Here is a 22,542-nt window from a genome sequence, read left to right as displayed (position 1 = left end):
TTGTTTACTTATTTTGAGAGAGAGAGAGAGCGCGCAGGGGAGGGGCAGAGAGGAAGGGAAAGAGAGAACCCCAAGCAGGCTCTGCGCTGCCAGCGCGGAGCCTGATGCAGGGGTTGAACTCATGAACCTCGAGATCATGACCTGAGTCGAAATCAAGAGTCAGACCACCCAGGTGCCCCTACATTGGTTGTGTGTTAGGGTCACATAGAAATGAGAGAGACGCCTAAGCTGGGTCTCTGAAGAATGAGTAGGATTTTTTGCTAGGTGGAAAAGCAACGCACGACAGTGGAAAAGCAACACGCGACGGCAAAATCCACTGACTGTAAGCTTTTGAGTCAGGAGACCTGAGTCCTAACTTCAGAGACCCTGGGCCATTTCGTAAGTGACAGCGGACCCTCATTTAGCGAGCGCTGTGTGTCTGGCAATGTTCCAAGGGTTTTAAATAAGTGGGCTTCTTTAGTTCCCAAAACAAGCCTGGCAGATAAGACGCTATTATTATCTCCTTTTAAAAAATGAGGAACCTGTAGAAGTTAAATAAATTGCTCATAATTACACAGCAAAATAAGCGGCGAATTAAAACCCAGGGGACTGGCTACAGCTGTCCATCACTGACACAAAGGTCTCCAATGAGTTTTTGCCGACATGTTGCACAAAGGTTCCTTATTATCTAATGCGAGGAAGAGGGCTTTTCAGGTGAAGGGGACACTAGGAGCAGAAGCCACAAGATGTTAAAGCGTTTAGGAATTCCTTTCGGCTGCAGATCTGGGGGCGGGGAAGAGGGCGGAGGCAGGCAGGCTGGGGGCTGCAATATCACCAGACAGGAAGCTAGAAGGTTATACTGATGTCAGAGTACAAAGTGCATCATTGAGCTCTCGTCTCTTGGACTTCATCTCTAGACCACACAGCACTGGTAAATACTTTGGGGGGGGGGGGGGTGACTCAATCATGGCTGTGACTTAGGAAGATGACAGCCAGGAGTGGGAAGGCGCATTCGGGTGGAGCATGACGAAGGGCAGGGGCCCATCGGGAGGCTGACCGCTCGGTGCAGGGACACAGCAGAGGCCTGTGGGCCGTGGTCATGGGCGGGCCCAGCACGGGTGGCCAGAGACGCATTTCGGAAGGAGATCCGAGCCCTGTCCCACAAAGGCAAGGGTAGCTCTCCTCAGACAGTCACGGAGGGCGGGTCAACCAGCCACCCCGGGACTGCAGGACAGGGGTTTGGAGTCCATGTACTTCCGGGTAAACCCGGCTTGTTTACCAGGATGTTTTGGGTTTTTTTTAACTTAAATTTTTTTTTTTTGCTTTAATGTTTATTTGTTTATTTATCTATTTCTTAAAATTTTTTCTTGGGGTGCCGGGGTGGCTCAGTCGGTTGAGCGTCCAACTTCAGCTCAGGTCAGGATCTTGCAGTAGGTGAGTTCAGGCCCCGCGTCGGGCTCTGTGCTGGCAGCTCGGAGCCTGGGGCCTGCTTCGGAGTCTGCGTCTCCCTCTCTCTCTGCCCCTTCCCCACTCACGCTCTGTCTCTCAAACATGAATAAACATTAAAAAATAATTAAAAGAAAATTTTTTTTCGTTAACATTTATTCACGTTTGAGAGACAAAGCAAGAGCAGGGGAAGGCAGAGAAAGAGAGGGAGACACAGAGTCTGAAGCAGGCTCCAGGCTCTGAGCTGTCAGCACAGAGCCCAACGCGGGGCTCGAACTCACGGACAGTGAGATCCTGACCTGAGCTGAGGTCGGATGCCCAACCAACTGAGCCACCCAGGCACCACTCTACAGAGACTGTTGAAAGTTTGGTTTTGGTTTCGTTTGGTTCTTTTTTTTTTTTTTTAATTTTTTTTCCAACATTTATTTATTTTTGGGACAGAGAGAGACAGAGCATGAACGGGGGAGGGGCAGAGAGAGAGGGAGACACAGAATCGGAAACAGGCTCCAGGCTCTGAGCCATCAGCCCAGAGCCTGACGTGGGGCTCGAACTCCCGGACCGCGAGATCATGACCTGGCTGAAGTCGGACGCTTAACCGACTGCGCCACCCAGGCGCCCCGGTTTCGTTTGGTTCTTAATCCGACACACAGAACGTTGCTTTATTCATGACCGTATGTTGCCTCGCGCCTTTCACAAGGCGGTGACAGTGCTCACCGTGAGCTCGTGGCTAGAGGCGGCCTGGAAGTGAGGAGAGGATTGGCCTGAGTCAGGCACAGAGACCTCAATTTCCAGAGGAGTCTGGTGGGAAGAGAGTCCACTGATGGTCAAGGGTAATCGCGTGTCCGCTGTGCCCAGAATGCTAGAGAAGGGACCGACGCACTGAGGAACAAGGTCAGCTTCTTCGTCGGCCGACGGGTCGGAAAGGGAACACCGGGAAAAGTAGTGTAAGTAGCACATCAACCAATGGGATGAAAAAACGAACACTGCGGTGCAGACTGGACGTAGGGAAGCAGTGTGGACGTCTGCCGCGTGTGGCCCCCGTATGTGCGCACTGGCCTATGCTGCACGGAGCTTGAGCGGCCTTGACAGAAGCGCCGGATATCCCAGGTGTGTTTGGCCTAGTTCTCATATTCCGAAAACACGGTGGCCGAAGAGAAAGAAAAAGACAGTGTCACTCAGAAGCTCGGAATTTGGGGGGCACCTGGGTGGCTCAGTCAAGTGTCCAACTTCGGCTCAGGTTATGATCTCACGGATCGCGGGTTCGAGCCCCGCGTCGGGCTCTGTGCCGACCGCTCGGAGCCTGGAGCCGACTTCGGATTCTGTGTCTCCCTCTCTCTCTCTGCCCCTGCCCTGCTCGTGCTCCGTCTCTCTCTCTGTCTCTCAAAAATAAACATTGAAAAAAAAGTATTAAAAAAAAAAAGAAGCTCTGAATTTGCGAAGGTCTCTCTACAGCCCTGTGATTCCATTCTGCCTCTCCAGGCGCCATGGCTGTTCCTCACAGAGAGCTCTTCCTCCACCATATGACCCCATGGGCAAAGGGATGGTATCATTCTGAGCGCGCTCATCCCTGGGATTGCCCCCATAAACCTAACGGAAGTTCCAGAGATGCCCCATCAGTGATGTGGCATTTGCCACCAGGGCAAGGGTGCCGGCCAGGCCAGGCAAGAGCAGGACTCCAGGTAGCACTGGGCAGACTCCCAGGAAGGGAACTGACCCATCAACGCCCCAGGAAGCTGGGGCAGGCGGGTTCCCTCCCCCCACCCCCCACCGTAATATTCCAAGTAGTTCTAAGGGCTTCCAGAAGCTGCCGGAGCAGAGTGGAGGGAGGGCCTGGCGTTTTTTGGGGAGGTTGGTTTGCTTTGAGTCAGAGCCATCCAATGGGAATATAGCACAAACCACGCAGGTGATTAACCAAAATTTAGCAGCCCCATTATAAAAAGTGAAAAGAAACAGGTGAAAATGTTACGTGGAATATCACATCTCGGCATGTAATCAATGTAAACGTGTATTCACGAGGTATTTTACACGGTTCCTTTGTATCTGTATTCAGATTCTGTATCTGTATCCTTTGTATCTGTATTCAGATTCCAAGGTGTATTTTCTGCCCACACCTCAGTTTGGAATGACCGCATTTGAAATGTTCCATAGCCACGTGTGGACATGCACAGGTCTAGACACCTACACTTGGGGCAGCCAGAGTAAAGCACCAGAAACGTTTTGCCTGGTTTCCCAGGGCCAGGGGCCGGACTCTTCTCTTCCCCATGTCTCACTCAGCTTAGGGGGTTTCTGTACTGAGGACGGGACTCCCTCCCTGTCCGGTGGTTCCCTTCCACTCAACATTTACCAAAGTCCGAAAACTTCCTTGAGAGACTGAGTGCGATTTTTTTTTTTCCTTTTCCAGATTTAGGACATCCAGGCCCTTGGGCACGGAGGGCGAAGTAGGGGCCCTCTTGCTCTGCTCTGAGGCTGGTACTGGAGTGCGGCAACATTATTTCAACTCCTGGATCAAGCAAAGCCAAAATCCAGCTCTACCTATAGACATTTGAGTGACGTGTGTCCTCTCTTCTGCTTGAGGCTGTTTATGAAGGGTTCTCTGTCGAGCACAACTGAAAGATTCCTAGCTCATATAAGGTTAACACTTCCTTTCAAATATCTGGAGCTGAATAATCCTCAAGGGACCCGTCAATGCCTCTCTGTTCTTGGGGCTGTGCAAACAAGTTACTTTCCAAAATGTCAACTGTCTTACGGGTTTCTCTAATTGTAGGTAAAGAGACAAGTTGGGCCACATCAGACAGGTGTTCCCAAGCTTGCTCAGCCTTTCAGGCAAACACATATGTTACTGACATTCTGATTTTCACAACATCCTTCGCTTTTTTCAGATGCATGGGAAGCCCATAAAATAATTCCTCAGAAGCATCGGCAAAAAACCCAAAATCTTAGGAATATGAGAATTCCTGAACAGAAGGGCATATTACTATTTTTTAAAAGTTTATTTATTTTGAGAGAGAGAAAGAAAAGAGCAAGTGTCGGGGGGTGGGGCAGAGAGAGAGAGAGAGAGAGAGAGAGACAGAGAGAGAGAGAGAATCCCAAGCAGGCTCCATGCTGTCAGCACACAGCACACGGAGCCCAACTTGGGGCTCGGTCCCATGAACTGTGAGATCATGACCTGAGCCAGGATCAAGAGTTGGACCCTTCACCGACTGATACACTCAGGTGCCCCAGTATATTCGTATTTTTTTTTTAATGGGATGTTTCTATACACTAACAATGAACAATCAAAAAAGGAAATGAAAAACACTCTATTTACAGTAGCCTCAAAAAGATTAAAATATTTAGGAGTATCACAATGTTAAGATGTCAGTATTACCCAAAGCAATCTAGAGATTCAAATGCAAATCCCACTCAAAATCCTAATGGCTTTTTTTCCCAGAAATAGAGAAAATCCTAAAATTTGTATGGAATCCCAAGGGACTCTGAATAGTCCAAACAATTTTGAAAGAGAAGAACAAAATTTTGGAGGACTCAACTTCCTTATTTCAAAACATATTACAAAGCTACATAGTACACTTCAAAACAGTGCAGTACTGGCCTAAGGACAAACATAGAGGCCAACGGAATAGAACATAGAGCCCAGAAATAAACGCTTATGTATATGGTCAAATGGGGAAAGGACATTCTCTTCAACAACTGGTGTTGGGAAACTTTGGGTGTCCATTGAGGAAAGAATGAACTTGGAATCTTATCTCATTCTCCGTACAGTAATTAAATCAAAAGGGAATAAAGACCCCCAAACTAAACTCGAAGAAGGCATTTGGAAAAACTTGAAGACACTAGGTTTGGCAATGATTTCTTGGATGACACAAGCATAGGCCAACAATAGCACAAATTAACAAATTAGATGACATCGGACTTAAAAACTTCTGTGCATCGGAGGACAAAATCAATGGAGTGAAAAAGGCAACCTACCGAATGGGAGAAAATACTTGCAAGTCATATATCAGATAAGGGGTTAATATTCAGAATATATAAAGGACTCCTACAACTCAACCACAAAAAAAATCGAATAATTCAATTTAAAAATGGGCAATGGCAGGGTGCCTGGGTGGCTCAGTCAGTTAAGCATCCCACTGTTGATTTTGTCTCATTCAGGTCACGATCTCACAGTTTGTGAGATTGAGCCCGGTGTCGGGCTCTGCGCTGACAGCGAGTAACCTACTTGCGATTCTCTCTCTCCCTCTCTCTGCCCCCTTCCCTGCTTGTGTGCTCGCGCTCTCTGTCAAAATAAATAAAAAATGGGCAATAGGCTTGAATAGACATTTCTGCAAAGATGATATACAACTAGCCAACAAGTACATGAGAAGGTGGTCAACACCGCTAATCGTCAGAGAGTTGTAAGTCAAAACCACAATGAGATACCAACTCTACTCACTGTAATGGCTACCATCAAAAAATTAGAAAATTGTAAGCGTTGGGGGATACGGAAAATTGGATCCCTGTGCAGTGTTGGTGGGGTTGTGAACTGATGCAACCAGCATGAAGGACAATACAACGGTTCTTTGAAAAATTACAAATAAAATGACCATATCCAGGAATCCCACTTCTAGGTATACATCCACAAGCCTCAAAAGCAGGGTCTCAAAGAAGTATTTCCACCCCATGTTCATAGCAGCATTACTCGCAACGGCCAAGAGGCGGAAGCAACCCAAATGTCCACTAATGGATGAACACACGAAATTAGCATATTATTTAGCCTGTAATGTAGGGGATTTAGCCTCAAGGTAGGGGATATTACTTAGCCTTAAAAAGGAGGGATATCCCGTCACATGCTATAACATGGATAAACCTTGAGACATCATGCTAAGTGAAATAAGCCAGTCACACAATGACAAGTACTCTATGACTCCACTTGTATGAGGTGTCAAAAGTAGTCACACCCATGGGAACAGAAAGTGGAATGGTGGTTTCCAGGGGCTGGAGGGAGAGACGGTGGGGGGCGGGGGTGAGGGGGGTGGAGAAGAGCAGTTGTTTCACGATTATAGAGTTTCATTTCTACAAGGTGCAGAAGTTCGGGAGATCTGTTGCACAACAATGCGAACATAACACTACCGAACTGCACACTTAAAAATGGGTAAGATGGTAAATTTTTTAAAAAAGAGACATAGTCTGGCTGTCTTCCTATCTTTTTTTTTTTTAATTTTTTTTTCAACGTTTTTATTTATTTTTGGGACAGAGAGAGACAGAGCATGAACAGGGGAGGGGAAGAGAGAGAGGGAGACACAGAATCGGAAACAGGCTCCAGGCTCCGAGCCATCAGCCCAGAGCCTGACGCGGGGCTCGAACTCCCGGACCGCGAGATCATGACCTGGCTGAAGTCGGACGCTTAACCGACTGCGCCACCCAGGCGCCCCTCTCTTCCTATCTTAATGCACCTATGGTTGGTTCATTAATACATGTATTCTTTTTTTTTCAATTTTTTTAGTTTATTTATTTATTCTGAGAGAGAGAGAGAGAGTGAGCATGAGTGGGGGAGGGGCAGAGAGAGAGGGAGAGAGACAGAGAGAGAGAGAGAGAGAGAGAGAGAATCCCAAGCAGGCTCCGCGCTGTCAGCTCAGAGCCCGATGCGGGCCTCAAACTCACCAACCATGAGATCATGACCTGACTGGAAACTTTTTTATATTTTTATCGTAAGTGTACTTAGAGGTACTTATAAGAAGACTTCCTATGTCCCAATTGGTTTGCTTGAACCAAACTCCAAGCAAGATGCACACATTACATCTGGTGGTTATAGCTCTTCAGTTTCTTTCGGTTAAGAGTGATCTCCTTCCTTCCTCCATGCCTCTTTTTTCAATGCTATTGACAGATGGAAGACGCTGGTCTAGTCCGTCTGCTACAACGTCCCACATTTGGGATTTGCCTGTTGGCTTCCTTCTCCTGGCATTTAACTCCTTGTCCCATTGCCTCTCCTGCTCTCTCCCCCCACCCCCCATTTCCTGTCAATGAAAGCTAGCTCTAGAAGCTTCATTAGATTCAGGTTCAGTTTCTTTGGCGAGATTTCATATGAGGGTGGTATAGCCATTGGTAATTTAATAAAAGTTCCTATAAAATCAAGCAATGTTGGCATCTCTCCTAAAGACGCCCTGTCATGGGGCATAAAAACTCCAAAGTCCAGCCACTAGCTTCAACCATTTTTTCTGCTCTTGCTTGTGTTGGCCAGCATTGATTGCCTATTTTTGTCATTGTCTGAAGCAGAGAAAACAACCCAAGGGCCTCCCTGACTATGGAACGTGTTGGGAATGAGTAGGTACATACTCTTCGGGTTCTTGGTTGCAAGCCACAGAAATGAACTCTGCCCACCTTATGAAAAAAAGTATTGTGTTAGGGGCACCTGGGTGGCTCAGTTGGTTAAGCGTCCAACTTCAGCTCAGGTCATGATCTCGCGGTTCGTGGGTTCGAGCCCCGTGTCGGGCTCTGTGCTGACAGCTCGGATCCTGGAGCTTCCTTAGGATTCTGGGTCTCCCTCTCTCTCTCTCTCTGCCCCTCTCCTGCTCATGCTGTCTCTTTCTCTCAAAAATAAATAAACATTAAAAATTTTTTTTTAAAGTACCGCGTTAAAAGTATATAGGATGGATTATAGAATCTGTAGGTAAGCCAGAGATCCGGGCTCAGAAAAAGGATAGAAGTATCAGGAAGCTAGGCAGAAGCACCCATAACCAAGGTCACCCCATAGGATCCTGTTGGATGGGAGGCCTACCACCAGCATCAGACGTTCCTGCCACCTTCTGTCCCTAGACCTTGCTCAATGGATGGTTCTCCACCATCTCTCTACCTTCACGTCACTTGCTCAAGATTCAGAGTTCCGGGCGGGGGCAACTAATTTGCCATCTTGGCTCACACGTCCACTTCCTGCTCTCCGAGTTTTGGAAGAGGGGGTATCTGGACGCTTCGGCATCTGTAGTGGAATCCCTGGTCTTCCCTTACCACTTACAAAATGGGAGAGCAATCCTAATCGGAAACCGTGTAGCCAAAAACCCTAACAAATATCCATTGCCCAGAATGAATTGGATTACTGATCTGTTCAAAGGACAGGTGAATAGGAATCACACAGAGGAGAAGGAAGGTTTTCAAACATAACCACAGTCAAGGGTTTCGGCCAAACAGCTACATCTGGTGACCTGTGACGGTTGTCACCTTGTGGCATGCGGTCAGAATCACCTGGAGGGCTTGTTGAACCACGGAACGTGGGGCCCCACCTCCGTAGTTTCTGATTCCGTAGATCTGGGAAGGGGTCCAAAAGCTTTCTATTTCTGGCAGGATTGTGGACAATGCTGGTGCTGCTGGGCTTGAGTCTATACCCTGAAAACCACTAGGTGAGGTTCCAGATCAATAACCCTATGTTACGTTCTCACTCAGATAATGTGTGTAAGTGATAATCTGTGATTCAAGCTTCAGAAGGATTCTTCACATTGTGACTCTGTGGTCCAGCATTAGCCTGTAAATCTGATCTCTTTCCCATACACTGTTCAGGTTCTCCAACTTGACTTCCCCACATTATTTGTCTCTGGCCTAAAATTCCTGGTTCCATCACTATTCTTCATGTGTCACGGGCTTAATTCTTCTCAGCACCCTGGTCACCTTCCTATGGATTCTTTTCAGATCCCTACTGTTCCTGTTAACGTGAGGGACCCAGAGTTTGAAACCTATTCCAGATGGAGTTTGACTACTGTAGGGCAAACACAAGAAATACCCTCCCTTACATTGTTCCCTAATTGTCTATTAATTTCCTTCACAAGCTGAATCATATGATTAGCCTCATTTTGATAGTTTTAGCCATGAAAGTACAAGCCAAACTTCCTTCCTTCCTTCCTTTTCCTTCCTTCCTTCCTTCCTTCCTTCCTTCCTTCCTTCCTTCCTTCCTCCCTTCTCTTCTCCCCTCCCCTCCTCTCCTCTCTTCTCCTTTCCCCTCCCCTCCCCTCCTCTCCTCTCTTCTCCTCTTCTCTTCCTTCCTTCCACACTTCTTAATGCCCATATCCTCTCATTGTAAAATTGATCATGGAAGGCTAAGTCTAGGGTTTAACATTCATCCATATCAAATTTTATTGTTTGAGCCTTGACCTATCATATTTCCCTGTTATGATACTTTAATCTTAAATTACCAGGGCGCCTGGGTGGTTTAGTTGGTGAAGCGTCCGATTTCAGCTCAGGTCATGATCTTGAAGTTCATGGGTTCGAGCCCGGTGTCGGTCTCTGTGCTGACAGCTCGGAGCCTGGAGCCCGCTTCTGATTCTGTGTCTCCCTCTCTCTGCCCCTCCCCCGCTCATCTCTATCTCTTTCAAAAATAAACATTTAAAAAATTTAATCTGAAATTACCTGTTTGATATAATTATTGTGACTTGAAACTTTGTGACAGCTAAAGATATGATCAGCATAGTTCAAATATTCATTCATTCATTTATTCAGTAGGTGTTTACACGTTCTATTATATTACCGTCGCCGCTCTCGTCCCAAGCATTAATAAGATGTTGATCAGAACAGGGCCAAGGATAGAGCTCTATTGCACATACTCCCAGGGATACATTGGCCGCTAATCCATCCTTTGAAGGTTACCGTGATTGTATCCATTATCACTTTACCTAAATCTATTTCCACCTAGTTTCCCCGACGATAATTTGTTTACGAATGTGTCTTCAGGTTTCTGGCACATACCTTGATGAAATGAGATCCATGCTGTCAAGCAAGGAGACTTGGAGACCAGGAGATTCTGTGTTTCGAACGATGTTGTGGTCCATGACTTGGGTCGTTAGAGCGAAGTGTGCGCCCCAGGTTTGCGCTTACTACGATGAATCGTTGGCAGGGTGCTCGGTTCTCAGAGCCTCGGTTTCCTCATCTCAAAAACGGGAAACAAAGCCAAACTTGCAAGGTTGTTATGAGGATGAGATATAATATATTGAAAGCATCTAGTACGCACTACTCTTTTGAGTGTGGTGTGTGAAAAAAATCATAGGAAGAGAAGGATTTCCAGGGAGGGGAAATCAGATTTTTTTCAAATCCTATCTAAATTCAGGAAAAGGGGGCGCCTGGGTGGCTCAGTTGGTTAAGCATCCTACTTCGGCTCAGGTCATGATCTCATGGTTTGTGAGTTCGAGCCCTGCGTCGGGCTCTGTGATGACAGCTCAGAGTCTGAAGCCTGCTTTGGAATCTGTGCCTCCCTTTCTCTCCGCCCCTCCCCTGCTCGTGCTCCGTCTGTCTGTCTCTCTCTCTCTCTCTCACACAAATAAATACATAATAAAAAAAAATTTTTTTTTATCAGGAAAGCTTTGATTCAGCTTGATTTGTAAATCAGAGAATTAAGCAGCATAGACAAAAATGATTATCAAATAATTTTTAAAATTTTACTATGATCTTGAACTTCGGTGAACTGGTTTCCTACTTAGTTAAAACATGCAATACGGTCATGTGGCTATTTCTCTCATAATCTGCGGCAAGGTTTGAACCACTATCATTTCTGTATTACTATGCAGTAGAAGACCTTCCCAAGGCTCAGAGAGAAGAAGCAAATTTTATTTTCTCTGGGTTTCGCATGTAAAGTAAGAACTTTGTATAGGATTTTGGAAGGATTATATGCCGTGACATTTCCCTGGTTATTCGAAAAGGAAGGTAACAAGACATTAATTAAATAACACAAATATTTGCACGAGGCTTTGAAAAAGAACACAGACAAAAAAACCTGGTAACTATATCTAGAGAGGGATTTTAGGCTGGTGGAAGGCAGGGAGGAGGGAGACTTTCTTTTCATTATACAGTCTTTGTGTACCTTTTGAATTTTGTACTGCAGGCATATATTACTGATTCAAAAAAATAGTTAATCCTTTGTAAGTAGTGGAAAAAGAATTTTAAATAACCTTATCCTTTTCACTGAAAGCTTCTTTTTGTAAAATCTCAAAGCTTGATCACAAAGAAACCAAACTAAATTCCCTGAAAAGTCCCATTAAAGTCTGATAATGTATATGAGTTAAACCAGTTAAATGAACCACATTAAAATAGATTTACTTTATAACTTCTAAACACTGCCTCCCAGCCATTCCAATTAACAATAAATTGTCTCTAAAAAGATGCCTGACCCATTTGCAAAAACTTTACTGAAAACATCGAATTTTTAAGTGCGGACAGTTTAAAAAATTTTTTTAATGCTTATTTTTGAGAGAGAAAGACAGACAGACAGACAGAGTGTGAGCGAGGGAGGAGCAGAGAGGGAGACACAGAATCCAAAGCAGGTTCCGGGCTCTAAGCTGTCAGCACAGAGCCTGACACGGGGCTTGAACTCACGGACCTCAAGATCGATCATGACCTGGGCTGAAGTCTGAAGCTCAACCGACTGAGCCACCCAGGTGCCCCTAAACACGGACACTTTTAAAGTATAAGGAACAGGATAGTATGCTCAATTTAGATGTTGAAGTATCGAGATCTATGTTTTCAAAATATTCTGGACAACTGTATAACTTTTATATAGAAGACATGTTTATGGTTATATATTTGATTTTTGCCAACAAGATTGTATTCTCTGAACAGTCAACAATTTGCATAAATCCTGACTGCCTGTTTGAGGCAAATAAAATAAGAGTTTTACAAAGAAAATTGTGCACAAGAGGGAGAGATTAAAACCATCCCCGGGCGTCTGGCTAGCTCAGTCGGTGGGGCATACAATTCTTGGTCTTGTGGTTGTGAGTTTAAGCCCCACATTGGGTGTAGAGGTTACTTAAAAATAACATCTTGGGGCGCCTGGGTGGCTCAGTCAGCTAAGCATCAGGCTTCGGCTCAGGTCACGATCTTGCGGTTTGTGGGTTCGAGCCCCGCGTCGGGCTCTGTGCTGACAGCTCGGAGCCCGGAGCCTGCTTCGGATTCTGTGTCTCCTCTCTCCCTGCCCCCTGCCTGCTCATGCTCTGTCTCTCAAAAATGAGTAAATGTTAAAAATTAAAAAAAAAATTAAATCCTAAAAGCATCAACTATCTCCAAGGATGACTTAGATCATAGAGCTTTCTAACACAAAATGAGAGCCCTCCGGTTTGTGAAATTTCATGCAAAAATACTTGTTTAGAAAATGCTTCTGTCTTTAGGTATGAGCCAGCATCATGGAAATATTCTTTGCCTCAGCTACTGCTGTGATACAGACGCTCTGACAGAGCCCCGTATCAGCTGATTTGGCAAATGCCAGGAAATGAAAACCCAAATCCTTGCGCTTAAGGAGTGAATAAATACCCAAGGATATAATAACTGCTTGAGAAAGTCCGTAAAGACCTGCAAAGCACAAGGACCAAACAATCAAAGTTACATCCTGCAAGTATTTCTTATAAGTACAGTGGATATTTAGTGTGAGAGGACTCATCATGTTTTCCGTTTGTTCAGATGACCAGAAGAAAATGCTTTGTTTCTTTTTTTTTTTTTTTAACATTTTTTTTTTTTTTTTTGAGACAGAGAGAGACAGAGCATGAATGGGGGAGGGTCAGAGAGAGAGAGGGAGACACAGAATCCGAAACAGGCTCCAGGCTCTGAGCTGTCAGCCCAGAGCCCGACACGGAGCTTGAACTCACAGACCGCGAGATCGTGACCTGAGCCGAAGTCGGACGCCTAACCGACTGAGCCACTCAGGCGCCCCAAATGCTTTGTTTCTTGAAATCGTCATATAAGAGAGTCTGCTTTTATTTTTATTTTATTTTTTTAAAGATTTTATTATTCTATTAAACATTTTTAACATTTGTTTATTTGTGAGAGAGAGAGAGAGAGAGAGAAAGAGACAGAGCATGAGCGGGGGAGGGGCAGAGAGAGAGGGAGACGCAGAATGCGAAGCAGGCCCCGGGCTCCGAGCTGTCGGCCCAGAGCCCGATGCGGGGCTCGAACCGGCCAACCTTGAAATCACGCTCTGAGCCGGAGTCAGATGCTTAACCAACGGGGCCACCCTGGCGCCCCAAAGATTTTATTTTTAAGTAATCCCTACACCCAACGTGGGGCTCAAACTCACAACCCGAGCTCAAGAGTCGCATGTTCCACCGACTCAGCCAGCCAGGCGCCCCCAAAGAGTTTGCTTTTAAACTAATAGAGATTTAATGCTGAGCAAACAGAGCAGAAGGAAAATCTTCCTCCTCGTTTACCTGGTGTAATGGTATTATCTCCCTTGTGAAGTTCCTGGCACCGTGGTAGGTTCTCGGTACATATGAGACCTCTTCCCTCCCTCCTGGTTAACCTCAGCAGCCGGGGTCTCCTAATTCCTCCCTCAAACTAGAGCGACTACGTCAGTGTCCCCAGACCACTAGCAGACCGCACAGGAGGCCACTCCTAAAGAGTCCCTTGAACAGCAGTAGGCAGGCAGACCAAGGCTGTTATCTCTGCTGTCGTCGAGGGGGAACTCAGGGTCGCAGGGTGTGACCTCAGACCGCCCAGAAAAGCTCCACGGGCGCTCGAGCCAGAGAGCACCCCGTCTCCCAGAGGACATGACAGGGATTCTGAAATCTTTGCCAAGCGGTTTTAACCCAGCGCCAGCGGGGTGTAGACGCAGGAGGCCAGGATTGCCCCTGTAGGTGTAGGTATATGTCGCTGCTTCCTTATAAGCTGTCCTGAGACCACGCAGGCTGGGACACATCCGCTCAAAGCTAATACTCTGTTAAACAGTTACCAGGACTCCTGAGGTTCCCAGCAGACGTCTGAGGACTCCCAGGGGCCAAAGGCCCCAACTGAAAGGTCTGGGGGTTGTTAAAATGCCAAGTGGGGTTGCTGTAGCACCTCCCAGCCACTCAGATTGCAACTGAGCCGCCCGGAGATCACTTAACAGATGTGTCTACCAAGCCCTTTGACCTTTTCCCTTCTAGGACAAGAAGAAACTCAGAATAATAAAGAAGAACGATAACCACCTTTTACTGCGCTGCCGTTTTGTGCCAGAAGCTATGGAAGGGCCCGAGACACCACCACCGACCCGGTTTTTCTTCGACACCACCACCGGCCCGGTGTTTCTTCACAACAGCCTGCAGGGAAGTGGTGTTTTCTCATGTTGCAAATGAAAGAGCTGAGACTCAGGCTAGAGAATTTGCCCCGGTTCCCACAGCTAGCAAGTGGCGAAGATAGGACCGGAACTCAGGACTGATCGGCATGAATACCCGTGCTTACCCTACTCGGTACGCAGCTTTATAAGGACACGTAGTGTTTAACCATGTGCTTGGTAAGGCGAGGAGTCTCTAGCAACACAAGGATTTGTTTTTTGTTTTTTGTTTTTGAGTATTAAAGGCGAAAACATTTGAAAGCGCACAACCTGTTGCCCGTCATGCGGCAGGAACTCAGTTAATTTTTTTTCTTTTAATCGTTGTCTGGCATCCTGGAACACGGGCAGTGCGGTGGGTAGGCACACAATGGTCTTCTACAGGACTTGATGGGTTCTAGGGACAACTATTATATATTTAAAAATAGCAGCACTCACATGCTTCCATAGTAAATCAGTTGGCCGCGTTAAAAATAGATTCTAAACATAGCAGGAGCAGAAATCCAATCTAATGCCACCAAGTCACCGAAAACAGTGACGGCGGTTCAACAGGAAAGGAGACCTTGCATCAGTTGATTATGCGTTTGTCTGAAACCGTCCACCTCCGTTTCAGACTCGGTCTATCCCTCCTCTACAGCAGAAAATACACACACGGGCACAGGTGCACGTACATACACCTATGCAAGGAAACGAAGATGACACGTTCCCATTTATTTCTCTATAGTTGTGTCATTTACAAACCTGTTCACGTTGAGGCTTTGGTACTTAACAACACATACTAGATGAGCTACAGCAGTATGCATTTCTATAAGATCTTTTTTTTAAGTTTATTTAATTTGAGAGAGAGAGAGAGTGGGGGAGGGGAAGAGAGAGAGAGAGGGAGACAGAGAGAGGGAGAGAGAGAGGGAGACAGAGAGAGGGAGAGAGGGTAGGGGCACATGTGGCCAGACTGGTCAATATCTAGAAAGGATGGGACACAGAAGCCACGGTCAAAACGATTCCCTCGGTGTCCAGCAAATTTACAGTGGCAGACATAGAAAGTTGGGTTACTACTCTGTCACTGTCATTTGAAACCCCGGGAGGTGGCATGCCAGATAAAAATTTCAATTGCTGTGCCAAGGACTCCTTCCCCAGAACCACAAATGGCTTTCAGGAAAAGGCTGGAGTTTTGGTTCTCCTTTACTATTATTATTATTTCCTTCTATTTTAAAATTTATTTTAAAAAAATATTTATTGTTGAGACAGAGCGAGAACATGAGCAGGGGAGGGGAGAGAGAGGGAGACCGAGGATCTGAAGCAGACTCCGGGCTCTGAGCTATCCTCACAGAGCCCGATGCAGGGCTGGACTTCACGCGTCGCGAGGTCATGACCTGAGCCAAGTCAGAGGCTCAATCAACTGAGCCACCCAGGCGTCCTGCTTCAATTCTCCTTTAGTCCCTACTTGAGAAGTGTTTAGAGCACACAATTCATTTTCTTTTAGTTGCTAGAGTGTCCCAGCTGTGTGCCTGATTATTTAGGGAAGAAGCCACAAACCACGTGTCCCTAAGTCACATAGTCTTATTTCACGAACAGCAAAAAGAGAATGACAGCTGGGTGTGTATTATAACTTGAAAGAGAACGTCACATTGAGCAACCTGTACCATAAAAAATCACACGTAAAGATACATTTGAGAGATGTCTTTTGGAGGGGGGTACCATATAAAGAATGTAAAAAAATTTACAGAAGGACATCTCATACTATTGATTTGTGAACTAAGGAACAATAACCGTTTTCCTTAAAAGAAGTCTGAAAGAGGTTTATTTGTAAAACATGATGCAAAAAAGGAGAACTGGGGACAAAAACATAGGAGAGTGGCTAATACTATGGGTTTCGGAGTCAGACTACCTGAGTTCATAACTCACTGTGGTCAACTTTAGGTCTTTGGGTAAGGAATCTCACTTCTGCAGGTCACGGTTCCTTAGAGTGTCAAGAGGGAATAATCATAGGTGTATACCTCATAGGGTCATTGTGAGGGTTAAAATCCTATATGTAATTTCAGGCTGAGCACATAGGACTTGCAATATTAGTTATTATTTTACAAAAAGTAACAGAGCAGATAGATATTACTAAGCACCGAAGATAAGCCGATTACTACAATCAAGGACGGATTTTTTTTTTCCCCAAGAGCTAAAGGAAAAAAAAAAAAGAAGATTTCACTTTTTGGCCTAAGAAGCGATAAACATTCATCAATAAAGACTATCCAAACTTAAATAGCAGACTATTGAATGAAACTGGGAATACAGGACATTGCCTGAAATAGCAGATACCTTCAGTGGCAAGATTTTCACACCACAGAAACAGTTATTCAAATGAGATGCCTCCTGCCAGCTCTCTGAAGGGGCCACGGGCTACAGCACTGTCATGTAACTCCTGGTGGAGAAAAAAAATTCTCTGCGTTCTGCTATATACGCGTAGGACATGGAAAATCTAAAAAAAAAAAAAAAAAAAAAAGAAACATGAAAAAATTTGAAATGATTATTATCTTCTTTAATTTTTTTTTAATGTGTATTTATATTTGAGAGAGAGAGAGAGCGTGAGCAGGGAAGGGGCAGAGAGACAGAGACAGAATCTGAAGCAGGTTCCAGGCTCCGAGCTGTCAGCACAGAGCCCGACGTGGGGCTCCGACGCATGAACTATGAGATTGTGACCTGAGCCGAGGTTGGATGCTCAACCGACTGAGCTGCCCAGGCACCCTGAAATGATGCTATCTTCTTTAAAAAATGTATACTGGGGCTCCTGGGTGGCTCAGTCCGTTAATCTGATCTGACTTCGGATCAGGTCACGATCTCACAGTTCATGAGTTCGAGCCCCGCGTCGGCCTCTGTGCTGACAGCTCAGAGCCTGAAGCCTGCTTCAGATTCTGTCTCTCCCTCTCCCATTGCCCCTTCCCTTCTTTTGCTCTCTCTCAAAAATAAATAAACTTGTTTATTTCTGAGACAGAGTGTACGTGGGTGCACGAGCTGGGGAGGGGCAGAGAGAGAGAGGAAAAGAGAGGATCCCAAGCAGGCTCGAGCTTAGCATGGAGCCCGACATGGGGCTCGATCTCAAGACCATGAGATCATGACCTGAGCCAAAATCAAGAGTCAGATGCTTAACTGACTGAGCCACCCAGGGGCCCTGAAATGATTGGAGTCTTCAGTGTGCCCTTGGCAGAAGCAGATCTTGGTTTATTCATAACTTACCTAGATTTGTAACTAACCAGCAAGTATTTGTTTCAGACATTGGGCAAAGGTATGCGGGTTACAAAGATTAATAACATGCATTAGTCTTTTTGGACTTCTATGTTCCCCGTGTTGATTGAACAAAGAGCCACATGATTTGGATGCTTGATGTGAGGAAAGAAAACTCCATGTAAAAATGAGAGTCAAATGTCCCCTCTCCTTCCAAAGGGAAGACCCGTTCAGTTGGTGCCATGGGAGACGGCACTGTCTGCCATTAGACCATGACAGCATTTTCCTTGAGAAAGCCATGCCTTAACTCAAACACCGGGATGGCTTTGCAGCTAATACACCAAATTATTTGCCGTATAATACGAGGAAATGGTTATGGCCTGAAAAACTTGAAGATAGGTTTAATCAGTCCTTCTCTCTATTCACAGACTCGCCCTCTAGACTTTGTCTAATTTCCAGAAATGTTGGAGGTGTTTTGGAATTACATTTAATTGCTCTGTTCAGTGCTCCCTCACCCCGGGGCATTTCTCTAATATAGTACCTTTCTTATTGCACTGTTTTCCCCCTGTTAGTTCTGAGCTACCTGTTCATTAATTGAGCCAAATTATCTAGAGGATACAAATTACAAAGAAGAGTTCAGGGACAAGGCTGTGTTTGACACAGTTTTTTGAATGGATTAGTTCATTGATTAATCCAGCGTTCCCAAATTTATTCAGTTACTTTTCACGTCTGGTTTTTGTCATATCCTTGTTACTTGTACAAGTAGATCATATTTTCTTTAACTTGACATACATTGAATAATTTTCAAAATGTAGTTTCATCTTAAGCAGTATTTCTGAAATCATGGGTTTGAGGTACTAGATTTCATTTTTTTACTTTTATTTCTTAAATGTTTATTTATTTTTGAGACAGAGAGACACAGAGCATGAACGGGGGAGGAGCAGAGAGAGAGAGGGAGACACAGAATCCGAAGCAGGGTCTAGGCTCCGAGCTGTCGGCACAGAGCCCGATGCGGGGCTCGAACTCACAGACCATGAGATCGTGACCCGAGCTGAAGTCAGACGCCCAACCGACTGAGCCACCCAGGGGCCCCTTACTTTAATTTTTTATATTTTTTAATTTTTTTATAAAATTTTTTTTATATAAAAATTTTTTTATAAAAAATATTTTTTATATTTTTTATTTTATATTTTATATATTTTATATATTTTAAAATGCTTACTTATTCTTGACAGAAAGAGAGAGACAGAGAATGAGTGGGGGGAGGGACAGAGAGAGAGGGAGACACAGAATCAGAAGTAGGCTCCAGGTTCCAAGCTGTCAGCACAGAGCCCAACGTGGGGCTCGAATTCACAGACTGCGAGATCATGACCTGAGCCGAAGTCGGATGCTCAACCGACTGAGCCACCCAGGCGCCCCAATGTTTATATATTTATTTTTGAGAAAGAAGGAGTGTAAACATGGCGGGGTGGGCGGAGGGAGAGACAGAATCTGAAGTCAGGCTCTGCATTGTCAGCACAGAGCCCAATGAAGGGCTCGATCTCACGACATGGGGATCATGACCTGAGCTGAAATCAAGAGTCGGAGGCTTAATCAACAGAGCCACCCAGGCGCCCCGAGGCACTAGATTTTAAGTACACGTTTTAAAAACCCATCTATGTAAATTAAAAAAATTTTTTGAGCCACCTGAAATAGTCTACCACTCATTTGGGGAACAGGGGGTTAATAAATTAATGAAAAATTGGATTTGAAAGGCCTCTTTTGGCTTCTCTAATCCAACACAGTTCCACAGAGGTTAAGAGATTTGGCCAAGCCCACTGGCCCAGGGGAGGGTTAAGAGTAGAACCTTGGTCTACACCTTAATGTTACAAGTTTAGTGCTTTCCTCATCATGTTTGTTTGCAAAGTGTATCCCAACTAGCTGATTAGCTATTTAAATATGGGAATTTCTACCAAATAAAAGGATTTTCTTCTGGGTGTAAATGGTATGAAAGTACTTCCTCTGTCGGTAGCTAACAAGCAGTTAATAAGCCAATTGCTTCAGATCACTAGAATCCTTATGTTCTTATTTGCCAAAGCAATCATCGTCTCTAATTTTTAAAATATAATAAAATAAAAAGAATAGGATTACACGAATAGAAAATGTTAATAATAAGGGAAATGGGGGCACCTGGCTGGCTCAGCTGGTTAAGTGACTGACTCTTGATCTTGGCTAAGGTTATGATCTCATGGTTCGTGAGCTCGAACCTCCAATCGGACTCCATGATGAGTGCGGAGCTTGCTTGGGATTCTCTCTCCCCACTGCCCCTCCCCTGCTTGCCCTTGTGCTCTCCTGCATTCTCTCTCTGTCAAAATAAATACATATTAACAAAAATAATAATGGGGGAAATGGCGGAGGAGCCGAAAAGCGGTACAGTACATGGGAACTCTACGTTTTGCTTATTTTTTTTTTTTTTGCTCTAAAAAATAAAGTCTATTAATGAAAACAAATGAAGAATGCTACTGAGGTTTACTTAGTCCTATTTAAAACTGGGATTATATGTGGCTGATACTATTTTTGTCCGCTATATTTTAGTAGTAGGGTTTTGCTATGGACGTTGAAGAAGCTTTCATTGCTAGGATAGCCCAAGGCTGGACGGACAAGAGTACAAACAGACTTCTATGGCATATAGATGTGTAGACCCTGGACTGGATATGAAATTTGCCTTTAACATTATCGACGTCTGATCCTAAATTCTATCTGTGTTGTTACTAGATAAGTGATTGTTTTTAACAAAAAAATTTTTAGTGTTTATTTTGAGAGAGAAAGGGAAAGAGAAAGAGATCGGGAACCAGTGAGAGTGGGGGAGGGGCGGGGAGAGAGGGAGACAGAACTCCAAGCAGGGTCTACGCTGTCCGCTCAGAGCCCGACGACGCTGACCATGAGATCGGACCGTGAGATTGGAACTTGCCAACCATGAGATCGTGACCTGAGCTGAAACCAAGAGTCGGATGCTTAACCATCTGAGCCACCCAAGTGTCCCTAGATAAGTGATTCTTCACGGAAAGGATCATGGTTATCAGCCTAAGATTTCAAAGCCTAAGTATAATCAAGTGGAAAGATGTCATACCCATGTTAAAGATGTGGAGGCACAGGGGTCTAATAAATATTCCACAGCAACGCCAGCGGTAGAGATTTCTAAATAACATCAGAGAAAAGGAGAAAGAAGATTCAGGATTCTAGACCTTTGGTTCTCTCACTGTGCTGCTCATTGTTCAAGTGATCATTTAAAAAAAATAATTAACATAACGAAAGACAGGGTCCCAGTCTTTGGGCGCTCACATTTAAAAGAGAAGGGCACTAAAAAGAGATACACATAAGCCTTCATTCTGTACAGAGTTGCTTAGGATTCAGGGAGGGTTCTATGTTTGTGGACATTAATTTTAAAAGTATTTATTACATTCTTGGTTTTGTCTTTTTTTTTTTGCATTGTTTTATGATTAGATAGAACAAATATAACACAAAGCTCTCTCCCCTGTGAGAGAGCTATTTATGATTAGTATTAAGTTTCTAGTTAATATTCGGTTAAAGGTCAATGGATTCAAAGGCCTTAAAGACCCATTCAAGGCACTGAAATAAAACAATCTAGTAAATAGATTTAGTCAAGTTAAATTCACAATCTCTTGATCTTCACGTGGAGATATAACCTACCTCTTACCTCCTAGAGAAGGACACCGTTGGTCTAACCCAATGACATCTTTTGTTTCCTCTCTCTCCCAACGCCATACTTCTATGGTATTCTGGATAACTGAGAACTGGTCACACGTTACAAATAAAAAACCACTACAGACATGGTAAGGTTTGTTTTGAAGGGGAAAGCTGTTTTGTGGGTCACTAACTTAGGAAACGTGGGACCAAAACCAAAACAAAAACAGAAGACAAACAAAAAAACGCAAACCAAAAAAAAAAAGACCAGCTCAAAAGCTGTCTCAGCAAATAGAGAGCAGCTATCAGCTGTCACGTTTGTGAAATCCCTATGGTGCCTAACAGATTGTCCTGCACACCTATATTTTCTATAGTGAGCGAATCTTCCTCCTGTAAGAACGCAGGGGGCGGGTAACATGCACAAGACAGTGCCTTCCTGCCATCCCACCTCCCCTCCAGTCATTGGGGCTGACTTCCTCTTCTGACTTGGTGAGGAAGGATTATGAGAATATGAGAAGAAATGGGAGGTTCTAGGGAACTGGTCGACCCTTTCCAGGCGCGCAAGCCGTGCCCTGGCTGCACTGCCCCTGCCTCCACTCGCCCAGTTTTCGTTCCCACCCAAGCCTTCCTAAAAATAACCTCCTTCCTAACCTCTCTCCAGCCACCACCACTCACTCTCAGTCTCACACCTTCCCTTACTTTCTTTTTCATTTTCTTAACGTTTACTTATTTTTTGAGCGACAGAGACAGAGCATTAGCAGGGGAGGGGCAGAGAGAGAGGGAGTCACAGATTCCAAAGCGGGCTCCAGGCTCCGAGCTGTCAGCACAGAGCCCGATGCGGGGCTCGAACTCATGAACCGCGAGATCATGACCTGAGCTGAAGTCGGACGCTTCACCGACTGAGCCACCCAGGTGCCCCTTCCCTTACTTTCTTGAAAATAGAAAGGAGGAAGAAAGGAGAGTATAAAGAAAACCCCAGCAAAACTGGAGATTCTTAGGTTTGTACCATTTTGCTTAGCGATATTCTCTGGTGGGGATGGGGTTGCAAATCCCTGTTCTGGGGGAGTTACTAGGTAATGTAGGATTGTATCAAGGAGTTAGCTTCCAATTCACAAGAATATTGAGTCTCAACCGATTGTTATTTGCAGGCATTTTACTAAGTGGCCATCATCATAGGCCAGGCCTATAGAGTCAACCAGGAG

At 45.0% G+C, this 22,542-nt stretch overlaps 2 long non-coding RNA genes across 2 annotated transcripts; one reads left to right on the top strand and one right to left on the bottom strand.

Annotated features, from left to right (window-relative positions):
• The first annotated feature begins 2,046 nt into the window (after positions 1-2,046).
• Positions 2,047-4,162, top strand: LOC123382837. The gene is made up of 2 exons (XR_006591879.1): positions 2,047-2,316; positions 3,827-4,162. It is a non-coding gene; the product is annotated as an uncharacterized LOC123382837 (long non-coding RNA).
• A 5,561-nt stretch (positions 4,163-9,723) lies between these two features.
• LOC109495524 lies at positions 9,724-22,122 on the bottom strand. The gene is made up of 3 exons (XR_006591381.1): positions 20,766-22,122; positions 16,754-16,913; positions 9,724-10,309 (listed from the first exon to the last, which is right to left on the bottom strand). It is a non-coding gene; the product is annotated as an uncharacterized LOC109495524 (long non-coding RNA).
• Positions 22,123-22,542: the final 420 nt, after the last annotated feature.

This window comes from Felis catus, chromosome F1 (genome assembly GCF_018350175.1).
Source record: "Felis catus isolate Fca126 chromosome F1, F.catus_Fca126_mat1.0, whole genome shotgun sequence".
NCBI lineage: Eukaryota > Metazoa > Chordata > Mammalia > Carnivora > Felidae > Felis > Felis catus.
This window is presented reverse-complemented; position numbering and strand designations above follow the sequence as displayed.